The sequence below is a fragment of the Microtus oregoni genome, unplaced genomic scaffold, assembly GCF_018167655.1.
Source record: "Microtus oregoni isolate MIOR12 unplaced genomic scaffold, Mior012 000019F_ref0000042, whole genome shotgun sequence".
NCBI classification, from domain to species: domain Eukaryota; kingdom Metazoa; phylum Chordata; class Mammalia; order Rodentia; family Cricetidae; genus Microtus; species Microtus oregoni.
In genome coordinates this window covers 7,959,287-7,971,720 of record NW_024543078.1, presented here as the reverse complement: position 1 = coordinate 7,971,720, position 12,434 = coordinate 7,959,287, and the positions used below count along the sequence as shown (strand labels likewise).

General features: G+C 42.3%; 1 pseudogene; it reads right to left on the bottom strand.

Annotated features, from left to right (window-relative positions):
• Positions 1-2,843: 2,843 nt before the first annotated feature.
• Positions 2,844-4,812, bottom strand: LOC121459722 (annotated as a pseudogene).
• Positions 4,813-12,434: the final 7,622 nt, after the last annotated feature.

The window sequence follows — 12,434 nt, the reverse complement described above, 5'->3', positions numbered from 1 at the left end:
CACAGAGGATTCGGAGAAAATTACATTTCACAACACTACAACGGATCACACACGTTCCTTAGGACTTACACTGGGCATGCAAGGGGGAGACCACATGCTGACTCTGAGCTTCCTCTTGTTAGCCACACTGGTGAAACCATGTATCCTCTTAAACATTATTTATTTGACATTTAAAAAAAATTGTAATGTATTTGAAAACAATCAAAACCATGATCTTTGTTACGAGAAGGGGCCCCCTCGGTTCTCCACAATGATACTGAGTATGCTCACAAGGGGTTCCCATTGTTAAGTCTTAAAACAAGCATCTTTAAAAGAAAAAAAAAACCTCAGTCAACTGCCATTTAACTTGTTTTCATGTTTCTTCACAAATGGTGAAAACACTAAAGTACACACAGTAATAATCATGATTTTGTGGCCAACATTATACATGTATAATGTTAAATTTAAAACATTTCTTGTGTTAAAAAATAAATCTTGACATCATGTAGTTCTGCAGGTCTCTCTTGGAGGGCCGGTATCTAACTTCCTGACTGTTATATCTGCATGTCCAGGAGGGCCCACAGGACCATGTCATGTTCCTCCACGAAAGCTAACTCGGTCCAAGATTCTGACAACTCTGAAGCCATATGTGCCTCCACCAGTGCTACCTCGGGTCATTTCTGCAGGACCACCACAGGCAGAAAGTCTGCCTACTCCTCGCTGCATGCCACCAGGGCAGCCTCACCAGGTGAAAACAGAGAGCCACCTTGTGAAGTTTATTCTCTGCCTACCCCTAAACACACACACACACACACACACACACACACACACACACACACACGAACAGATAAAGCTTAGCAGGTCCCCTTTTAAGGTTCTCAAACTCTGTGCTTTGAATCAAACAGAAAGGAAGCAAAGGTTCCACAATAACAGTAGTAACAGTGATAAAATTTCACTGAGCAATCAAATATTTGGGGACTATAAAACAAGACCCTGGCATTAACAGATAAGTTCTTCTAAAGTGAATAAAACTTAGTGACATTTTAATGAAAATTTACATCTCAAACTATCCTTAAAGGTTGAAGAAACCAAGAAAGAAGAATTTCATCCTGCAAAGGATGAGGATGGCTTTGTGCCCCTTTCTACCACCAACACTGAATTACCTTCATCTCCAGGTAAAAGTCACAGAGGATTCGGTGAAAATTACACTTGACAACACTACAATGGATCACACACGTTCCTTAGGACATACACTGGGCATGCAAGGGGGAGACCACATGCTGACTCTTAGCTTCCTCTTGGTAGCCACACTGGTGACACCATGTACCCTCTGAAACATTATTTATTTGACAGTTAAAACATTGGAATGTATTTGAAAACAATCAAAACCCTGATCTTTGTTACAAAAGGGGCCCTCTCGTTTCTCCACAATGATACTTAGTATGCTCACAAGGGGTTCCCTTTGTTAAGTCTTAATACACGCATCTTTAAAAGAAAAAAAATTCAGTCAACTACCATTTAACGTGTTTCAATTTTTCTTCACAAATGGTGAAAACACTAAAGTACACACAGTAATAATCATGATTTTGTGGCCAATATTATATATGTGGAATTCTAAATTTAAAACATTTCTGGTTTTAAAAAATAAATCTGGTCATCCATGCAGCTCTGCAGGTCTCTCTAGTAGGGCCAGTATCAAAGTTCCTGACTATTCTCTCTGCTGGTCCAGGAGGGCCCACAGGACCATGTCAGGTTCCTCCACGAAAGCTAACTCGGTCCAAGATTCTGACAACTCTGAAGCCATATGTGCCTCCACCAGTGCTACCTCGGGTCATTTCTGCAGGACCAACACGGGCAGAAAGTCTGCATCCTCCTCGCTGCATGCCACCAGGGCAGCCTCACCAGGTGAAAACAGAGAGCCACCTTGTGAAGTTTATTCTCTGCCCACCCCTTAAGACACACACGCACACACACACACACACACACACACACACACACACACACACACACACATATAAAGCTGAGCAAGTCCCCTTTTAAGGTCCTCAAACTCTGGGCTTTGAATCAAACAGAAAGGAAGCAAAGGTTACACAATAACAGTAGTAACAGTGATAAAATTTCACTGAGCAAACAAATATTTCTGGACTATAAATCAGGACCCTGGCATTAACAGATAAGTTCTTCTAAAGTGAGTATACTTAGTGACATTTTAATGAAATCTTACATCTCAAACTTTCCTTAAAGGTTGAAGAAACCAAGAAAGAAGAATTTCGTCCTGCAAAGGATGAGGATGGCATTGTGCCCCTGCCTACCGCCAACACTGAGTTACCTTCATCTCCAGGTACAAGTCACAGACGTGACATTCTTTAGGATTCAGAGAAAATTAGACTTCACGACCCCACAATGGATCACAAACATTCTTTAGGTCTTACCGTTGGCATGCAAGGGGATGCCACATGCTGACTCTGAGCTTCCTCTTGGTAGCCATACTGGAGACAACATGGACCCTCTGCAACATTAATTATTTCACAGTTAAAAAAAATTGGAATGTATGTGAAAACATTCACAACCATGAATTTTGTTACAAGAAGGGGCCCTCTCGGTTCTCCACAATGATACTGAGTATGCTCACAAGGGGTTCCCATTGTTATGTCTTAAAACAGGCATCTTTAAAAGAAAAAAAAAACTCAGTCACCTACCATTTAACTTGTTTTAATATTTCTTCACAAATGCTGAAAATACTAAAGTACACACAGTAATAATTATGCCTTCGTGGCCACATTATAAATGTGGAATTCTAAATTTAAAACATTTTCTGGTTTTAAAAAATAAATCTGGTCATCCATGTAGCTCTGCAGGTCTCTCTAGTAGGGCCGTTCTCTAAGTTCCTGACTGTTCTTGCCTTTATCCACTTACGCAGGTCCTCCAGGTCCACATCTTCTTCAGTCCACCTGTTCCAACAATGGTCCAGGAGGGCCCACAGGACCATGTCATGTTCCTCCACCAAAGCTAACTCGTTCCAATATTCGGACAACTCTGAAGTCATATGTGCCTCCACCACTGCTACCTCGGAACAATTCTCCAGGACCACCATGGTCCATATGGACACCTCTTCTTCCTTGCATGCCACCACTGCAGCCTTGGCCACTATCTCATCCCGGAGGTTGGAAGGGTTGCGGGAGGAAGCCCTCAGGTTTGGGGCCTTACCCTGGTTGCATTCTGTTCTCCAGTTCATTTTCTGAGTTCCACATACCTGCATGGGACACGGCCAATTTCCTGCTCATTGCTGGACATTTCCTCCTCCACATGGGGGTTCCTAAGTAGCCCCAGTGTTTTCATGGGGTGAAGCCCCTTTGTCTCCTCCAATGCCGCCCTTGCAACCCATGGGTCCTTTGGGACCTCATGAGCTATTATGACCTCCACGGAGCAGTGGTGGCATTCCTCTCCCCTCACGAGGTGTCATGGCACTCCACATGCTATTCTTTGGAGGTTTCTTTCGCGCATGAGAAGCTTTAAGTATTCTTCCTTGAAAATCCTTTCCATCCAACCATTCCACAGCAGCCTTGGCAGTTGGCAGATCTTCATAGGCCACCGTGGCATCCCCTTTAGGCATTCCTCTCTCCTTATCCAAATAGATGTGGATCATGGGATGCCCAGTTCTCTTGTTCATCTTAACAACCCCACACTGCTTACCGAAGTCTGCCAGATCATCCAGAGTCACATTGTCATTTAAACCTTGCACATAAATTGCACTGTTGTCAGAATCCTCATCAGGATCTATAGGAAGGCCTAGATCAGGACCTGGTCCTTCATCCATGGGTCCACCAGGCTTATTGATGCCACCTTGGTCTCTAATGCCCATTCCACTGCATCCTCCTCCCTGCCCACCTCTGCTCATGCCTCCATGATTAAATCCCCTTCTTCTCCTCTCCCGGTTATTAGGGCCACTCATGTTCTGGTTCTCTCCTGGTTGGAAAATCCTCCAGACTCCTGCCCCCGACAGCATGTGGTGTGGTCCTGTCGGAATGAACTCTGTTCCCTGTAGCTGCTGCTCTGTTGGCTATATTGACTTGGAGCCTGGCTGTAGGACCCAGTCTGAGGGGGGTAACTAATGGGAGGCTGCTGCCCATAGCTGCTTTGTTGACCATAGCTACTCTGCTGTCCATAGTTGCTAGGTTGCTCATAGATGTTCTGTTGAGATTAACTGCTCTGATCATAACTAGTTGGTTGTGAAGAGGAAGATAGGATGTGTAGCATAAGATGTGTAGGAGGATAGGGTGGAGATGCAGTGACTGGCTGCATGGGGTAGCTCCCAGGTGCTTGGGGATATCTGTAATTACTCTGTCCATACCCTAGGCTGGGCTGGTTATAAACCCCTGTGATAGATTGAGGTTGACTAGTCTCAGTGGGCTCGTTTGCATCCTGTGGTCTTGCAGGTGCAGCGGCGGCTGCTGGCTGCTGGCCATAGGCTGGGTAGGCAGGCTGGGTGCCATATGCAGACTGAGCTGCACAAGGTTCTTGGGCTGTGGTGACTGGAGCAGTGGTGGTGTCATGAGCACCAGTGCCACATCCTTGAACAGTCTGGCTGTATGACTGGGGGCAGTTGGAGTGGTATCACCAGTGGGAGGCTGTCCATAAGAAGTCACATATTCAGTCTGCCTGTAGGTGGCAGTGCTCTGAGCTGATATCAGTAGGCTGTCCATAGGTTCCATAGCTTTGTTTCCCATAGGCCTGGGTGGTCTGTGCATATCCTTGAGTTGGCTGGTCTGTGTAAGCACTGTAGCCCTGCTGGGCTGCAGCTTGGCTGTAGGTACTGTAATCCGTGGACACCATTTTCTCTCCTTCCTCCTCATTCACTCTTCCTCGGCAACATTCTGACCCTGTTCTTGAAACTTGCTTCTAAGAGAACACAAGTGTGATAGCTTCACTACTGATCAGGAATCTGCTCTTGTTCATGTGCCAGGTGACGCTTTCGACCCTCAGAGTGCTAATGAGGATTTCAGTGCTACCAGTCCAGCTGAATACACCCACTATGCAACTCACTCCAAGGTTCTGCCACTTTGGGAAGCAACAATGGCACTGCTGATGATAACCACCGGAATATGGTTTTTGAAATTTGTATCAACAGTGATGATGTGGGTATTCAACCTAATTTAACATGTGACATGCATTAAAATGAGTTTAACAAGGTAAGTTAGACCACAGCAGTGGTTTTAAATAGATGATGACTTATGCACTAGAAACCCAATTCTCTTTGGCACCAATACATATCATAACTAAATTTTGTGCTATATATAGGACTCTTTAGCTATTACCTAAAACTAGAAAAAATGCTTATCTTTTCCAATCATATTGAAAATACATCTAACATGAAACTTGTATTGTCTGAATGGCTAAGCAGAGAAATGTAACTGTTAGATATTAGTTTCTATTTTTCTCTGTCCATAAACTGTGACTTATGTGGATAGCATCATTTTGGAAATAAACACCCCCAAAGAAGCAACATGTGAGAATAAAACCAATGAAATAAGGCTCCACATTGTCACCACTTCTCAAATACAATGGCATTCCTTGTGACATGATACTACATAAGATTCTACTGGTGATGCCTCTGTTATTGCTCATCCTGACACTGCCACAAATGATGTTCTTGATACTACTGACAATTCTTGCTTTTCTTTTTAGTTGCTGCTGGAGCCTATGAGGAGCAATGTCAACAACATAAATTTTCTAAAATATTCCTGAAATTGTCAATGTTTGATGTTAAATATTTCTTGATACCATATATACTGATTTCACTATATAATAGTTATTTCATTAAAATGTTTTAAAAATATTTTAAACTGTTTCTTGGTATTGTACAAACTGTTGACATGATGTCTTGGTGACATGTTTAAGGAGAAAGCTTCTATAATACCTATCAGAGATAGAACAGATAGTGGCATATCAAATCAGACAGACCAGGAACAGATGTTGGCTGAACACCTGACTATGAAAGATGAAAAAGGAGAGGCAGAGGGAGAGAGACAGAGGAGGAGACACAGAAAGAGGGAGAGGAACATAGAGACAGGAGGAGACAGAGAGATAGGTTTAGAAAGAGAATGAGAAGCTGGGGTAGGGATTCTTCTGAAAGAGAGGAAGGTCAGGGGAGGGCAGGAGGGAAGAAGATCTAGAACACTAGCATGGACTTTGAACTGTACAGCAGGTACTTGTGCTACTGAAGGAGCCTAGAGGCCGGTCTGTACCTTATTATGGTAATAGACACCACAGGCAGCCAATATTCCCTACTTCCAGTGATAAGAGAAATGACACCTTTGGGTAGAGGATCTAGCTTCACAAGTTTTTAAGCGATGTTGGCTTTTATCTATCCTCCAAAAATCCTCCAAAGTCCAGGTTGAGCCCCTTTCTGGGTATCTGAGCCTGCCATTACAGTTTTAGGAACTGGAGTTCAATAATAGGCGTCAATGAATTTTAGTGGATTTTCTAAGTCACAGACCAGCCTTGTTGAGGTTTCCATACTCAACTCTAACATAAGTAAAAAGCACCACCCAAACTACTCTATTGGCCTTAAAATCCAAAGAGTTAAAGTGTGGCTGCTTATGTGAATTTCCTTTTTCTGTATTTTTATGGCATCCCATCCCCCAGCACACATTAAGAAAAGTCCCTCACTGAGGGTGGGGCCTTAAGAACCCCTTCCTGTGTGTGATGATCATTGTGTCCTTGACACCATTTTACAGAAACCATCTACAACCTCTGCCTCTCTCTTCCAGAGTAGTCCCTGAACCTTGGAGGGTGTTGTAGTTCAGAGGTCTTGCTGAGGTCTGAGAACTGCACAGTTATGCTTTCTCTAAACTTTGGCCAGGTGTGAGTCTATGCATTCACCAGAGCCCTTTGACTAAAGAAACGTCTTTCATTAGGGATCACAGTTGCTCGATACTCACCTTACTAGACCTGGATGGAGGTGGGTGGGCCTTGTACTTCCCACAGGGCAGGGAACCCTGATTGCTCTTTGGGCTGACAAGGGAGGGGGACTTGATTGGGGGAGGGGGAGGGAAATGGGAGGCGGTGGCGGGGAAGAGACAGAAATCATTAATAAATAAGGAAATAAATTAATTAACATAAAAGAAGTTGCTCAAATGTATAGGTGTCAGCAAGAGTACATAGAAGGCAGATTGATTCTATGTAAGTTTAACAAAACAACAACAGAGGGCCTGTTGTGTGGATTCAACACATCAGTGATTAACTCAGGGTCACCAATACTTCTTCAGTGTGGCATTAAGGAAAGAAATAAAAGCACTTCCACTGGGATTCATTTCCAGATTTGAATTTTCTACATGTTCCCTGTCTTCCCTTCTTTGTCTGTTGCATGAATCTAAATCTGTGCCTTTCTGAAGAAGTCTGTCTGTCCCTGTGCTTGTTTTCTTGTATGAGTCTATGTCTGTCCCTACATCTGTCCTTGTGTGTAAATGTGTGTGTCTGCCCCTTTTGTTGCTCATTCTTTTATTGAATTTCCCCATAAGAATCACCTGGGGAAGGAGTGGGATACTTTACAGAATCATTTGTGGGGTCTTACAAGGGATGAAGGTAATAACTGCAACTGATCCCAACTAACCCAGACAACAAAAAACATTACAAACACCATGTTTGCCCAGTAATGCTGCTGTGTTCAATTGTTTTGGTGGATATTCATTTGAGTGTTTTCAACTTCTATGTTTGCTGTTTTATATAAACGATAAACATTTGTTCTGTATCAGGGGGCACAGAAGAAAATAAGATTACTTAAGTTTAGTTTAGTTTGTAAAAGGTGGCTATGCAGGAAGACCAAGCAAAGTAGTGGTCATTGTTATATTGTTCTCTTAAAAGTAGGTTAACAATCAGTTTGAGTACACAGTAAGATAGCATCCTTATATCTTAAATGACCTCAAAGCATGTTATGAACTCTGGCTGTGATGTCCAGCAAAGGTTCCAGTCTGTAGAATCAGAGAGATTTCCATATTACATCACCATGGCCTTAGTCATTGGGCTCTGAACCAGGTTTACAGAACCAGCCAAGAGTTCGCTACTGCGTGGTAGACCTAAGATCAAATCACAAAGTTTATTGTTCCTATAAGAGTCAACACACTATCACACGGAAAATATCTTGCCAGGCAAGTTGTCACATGCAGGGTCTACAGATTGGTAGAATCATTGCCAACTTTCCTCATCCAGTAGCTTGCATAGAAGCTTCTAGGACTGTGGAAGCTATCCAGCACAGAGGCAACGTTACCTTTAAATGTCCTATATCCCAAGTGTATAGTGTGTTCAGAATCATCCACCAATCTAATTCTCATGTGTAAATGAGGACATTGGTAGCAGCCTGTAATGTTTGACAGGCGCCCCCTTACTTCACAGCTCAGAGGGAACTATCTCACAGTATTGGAACCTTTGTTTAGTCAACTTAATCTTTGGGAGAAACGTTACCCATACGTGCAGGGCTCCTTCAGTCAGTTGTTTTACTTAGGCTTCCAAGCATGCAACTCCATTCACTAAGCTTGGTGGCAAACCACGGTACATGTGTAGAGGTCAGAGCATCATTTTCTGGATCATTTTCTTACTTCTACCATGTGGTTTCCCAACATCAAAATCAACAGCATCATATGCTGGCATCAAGCACCCTTACATGCTAAACTATTTAACCAGCCCCTCAAATGGTTTTAAAGGACTTCAAATGTAGTATTTTTCCAAAAGGATTTTTTCCTCCATGCTTAATTTTGGTTAACCCTTTCTCCACCACCACACTTCTCCCATCGCTGATGAAAACTTTCCACTTGCAAGATTTCTTTACCCTTCCACAGTGCATTTCCTCTGCCATCCCACGTCCCTCCAGGCCTGTTCTCCTCTATGATCCATTTCATGCTTTGAGTTTTACAGACACTCAAAATTAAAAACGTTCATCTGAAAATTCAAAGCTTGGAACCACATGTAAGATAAATAATTCAATTAAAAAATGGGGTACAGAACCACACAGAATTCTCAGAAGAATCTCAAATGGCTGTAAGACATTTAAGGAAAGGTTCAACATCCTTGGCCATTAGAGAAATGCAAATCAAAACAACTCTGAGATACCATCTTACACCTGTAAGAATGGCTAAGATCAAACACACTAATGATAGACTATGCTGGAGAGGATATAGAGTTAGGGAAACACTCCTCCATTGATGGTGGAAACTCAAACCTGCATATCCACTTTGGAAATCAGCATGGTGGTTTATCAGAAAATTGGGAATCAACATACCTCAAGACCCAACAATACCACTCTTGGGCATATACCCAAAGGATGCTCAACCTTAATATAAGGACATCTGTTCAACTATATTCATAACAGCATTATTTGTCTATTTCCAAAACCCAGGAAAAAGCTGCCCTTCAACCAAAGAATGGATAAGGAAAATGTGGTACATTTACACCATGGATTACTACTCAAGGGTAAAAAGTAACGACATCTTGATATTTGCGTGCAAATATATGGAACTAGAAAAAACCATCCTGAGTGAGATAACCCAGACTCAGAAAGATGAACATGGTATATACTCATAAGTGGATACTAACTGTAAAGCAAAGGATAATGAGTCTATAGTCCATAATCCCACAGAAGCTAAGTAACAAGGTGAGCCCTAAGAAAAACATAGTAGATCCACCTTAGAAAGGGGAAATAGGTAAGATGACCTCACAAAATTGGGAGTATGGGGTATAGCGAGAAAGGAGAATGGAAGGGAAAGAGGAGGGAAGATGGAAGCGGGGAGGAGAACTTGAGGGAATGGGATAGTTGAGAAGGAGGAAAGACAAAGATGAGAGCAAGGAAAGGGATATTTTGATTCAGGGAGCCATTATGGGACTAACAAGAAACCTGACACTAGGGAAATTCCCAGGAATCCACAAGATGACCCAGCTATGTCCCTAAGTAATAGAGGAGAGGGTGCCCAATCTGGCCTTGCTTTGTAGTCAGATTGATGAATATCATCATAGAACCTTCATCCAACAACTGATGGAAACAGGTGGAGACCCACAGCGGAGCACTGGGCTGAGATCCCAAAGACCAGCTTAAGAGTGTGAGACATGAGAATATGAACAAAGAGGTCAAGACCATGATGGGTACATCCACTGAAACAGTTCAGCTGAGCTAATGAGAGCTCACCAATTCCAGCCAGACAGGGAAGAAGCCAGCATAGGACCAAAGTAGACCCTCTGAATGTGGGTGATAGTTGTATGGCTGGGGCAGACTGTGGGGCACTGGAGTGGCACCAAGATTTATCCCTGCTGCATTCACTAGCTTTTTGGGAACCCATTCTCTTTGGATGGATACCTTGCTCAGCCTAGATAGAGTAGGGAGAGGGCCTTGGACCTTCCCCAAAGCATTGTTCCTTACCCATTCTGAGGAGTGGATGGGGTGATGTTTTCACAGTGTAGGTGGAGGGAATGGGAGGAGGGGAGAGAATGGGAACTGGAATTGGTATGTAAAATGAAAATAGGATAGCTTTTTTTAAAAAAAAATATCCCATTAAATTAAAAAATAAATAAAAGGCAATACATTAAAAGGACAAGAAGGGAAATACAGGGAAATCTAAGGAAAAAAGAAAAGGGGAAATGCTATAATTATATTCTAATTCAAAATTAAAGGAAACAAAAGTATTTCAGTGTTGGATACTAAATCAGAAGTGAATAATGACAACTAAAGTTTAACAGACAAGAAAATATAGATCTAGAATATTAAGACTAGGAATCCACTAAAGGTAAACTATGTAAAAAGGCTAGAATGAGAAATATAAAATGATATATGGCACAAGAAAACTAAGTCATTCGTGGAGAGAAAAAAATGAAACAACGACTGAGCATGCTGCAGATGATGTCATTTATCCAGACTGGCAGTGTGACCACATGTGGATGGCAGAGGGCAAGTGAAGCTGCACTACACGTGGGTGGCACAGCTGGTTCCATGGCTTCCACTTCGCCATCAAATATGAGACCTGAGTTCCTATCCCCTGCACCCAGGTTAAAGTTTGGTGTCCTTGGATATGCACCTGAAACTCCAGCACTGTGAGACACAGAGTCAAGGTGGCTGAGACTGACTGGCTGCCAGAGGAGGTCCAAGTTCAGCTGGAGTCTATGTCATGGGAATAAGGTGCAGAGTGAGCAAACAGGGCACAGGATGACCCCCTCTATCTTCTTCATGAATATTCACAGGTGTGCATCCAGTATATATGTGGGCATACATTATACCATCCATGTACATATATAATAATAATATTAATTAATTTAAATACATATTACTAAATATATGAAAATCTCAAAGTAAAATATGTTAAACAAGTACATTCAAAATCACAGTTAGTGCAAATAAATATCTTGGCTACCTATAGACTGTAGAATTACGTAGGAATGCCAGATCTGAGTATATCCTGACCACATGAAATGACAAATTATATGTGAGAATCAGATAGTATATTGTAGATACCAGCAAACCACATGTAGGCGAAAGGATGCAAGGCAGTTAGAACACACATAAAACTCCAAATTATAATCCAAATGACCCACTTATTATAAAACAAATCAAAAATCTGTTCATTTCTATATTACATGCTATGTCGTGACATAACTTGAAAACAAGTTAAAAGAGACAAAACGAATGAAAAAAATTCATGTTGTTTTCCTCGTTTATAATATGAAGGATTTGTGAGCCAGACATCTCCACAAGTAGACTGACTTGATTGTGAGTTCATCCTTGTTCAACCTTGTCTTCAAGCTGGAGAAATGGGTCAGTGGGGAACATACTCTGGAAAAGCATGAGTTAGAGTCTCTAAAGCCCACAGTAAAACACAGTGCAATTGCATGTGCCTGTGCTAGGAAAGCAGAGGAAACCACGAATTTCCTGGGCAACCAGTGTAGCTGAAAGTACAAGCTTCAAGTTCACTGAGGGACCGACCTTATTTTAAGGCACTGATAGAAAAAGATGCCTTGCTTTCACCTCTGGCCTCTGCTTGTGGACATATCTGGACATTTCACACATGCATACACACACAAACTCACACTAATATATCCACACTTATACACTGTATATGCACATATACACCACATTCACATGTACACACCACATATATACACACACAACACACACATACACACATGTGCATATATATGCACATGTATCATATACAAATACAACATATTGACATGAACCAGAAAAAAACTAAAAAGTGGTCAAAAATGGCAAGGTGTCCGCCAGGCAGTGGTGGCGCACACCTTTAATCCCAGCACTCGGGAGGTAGAGGCAGGCGGATCTCTGGGAGTTTGAGGCCAGCCTGGTCTACAAGAGCTAGTTCCGGGATGGGCACCAAAGCTACAGAGAAACCCTGTCTCGAAAAACAAAATGGTATGGTGTCAAGGAATGAGGATGAGAAATACAAATGACAAAAACAATA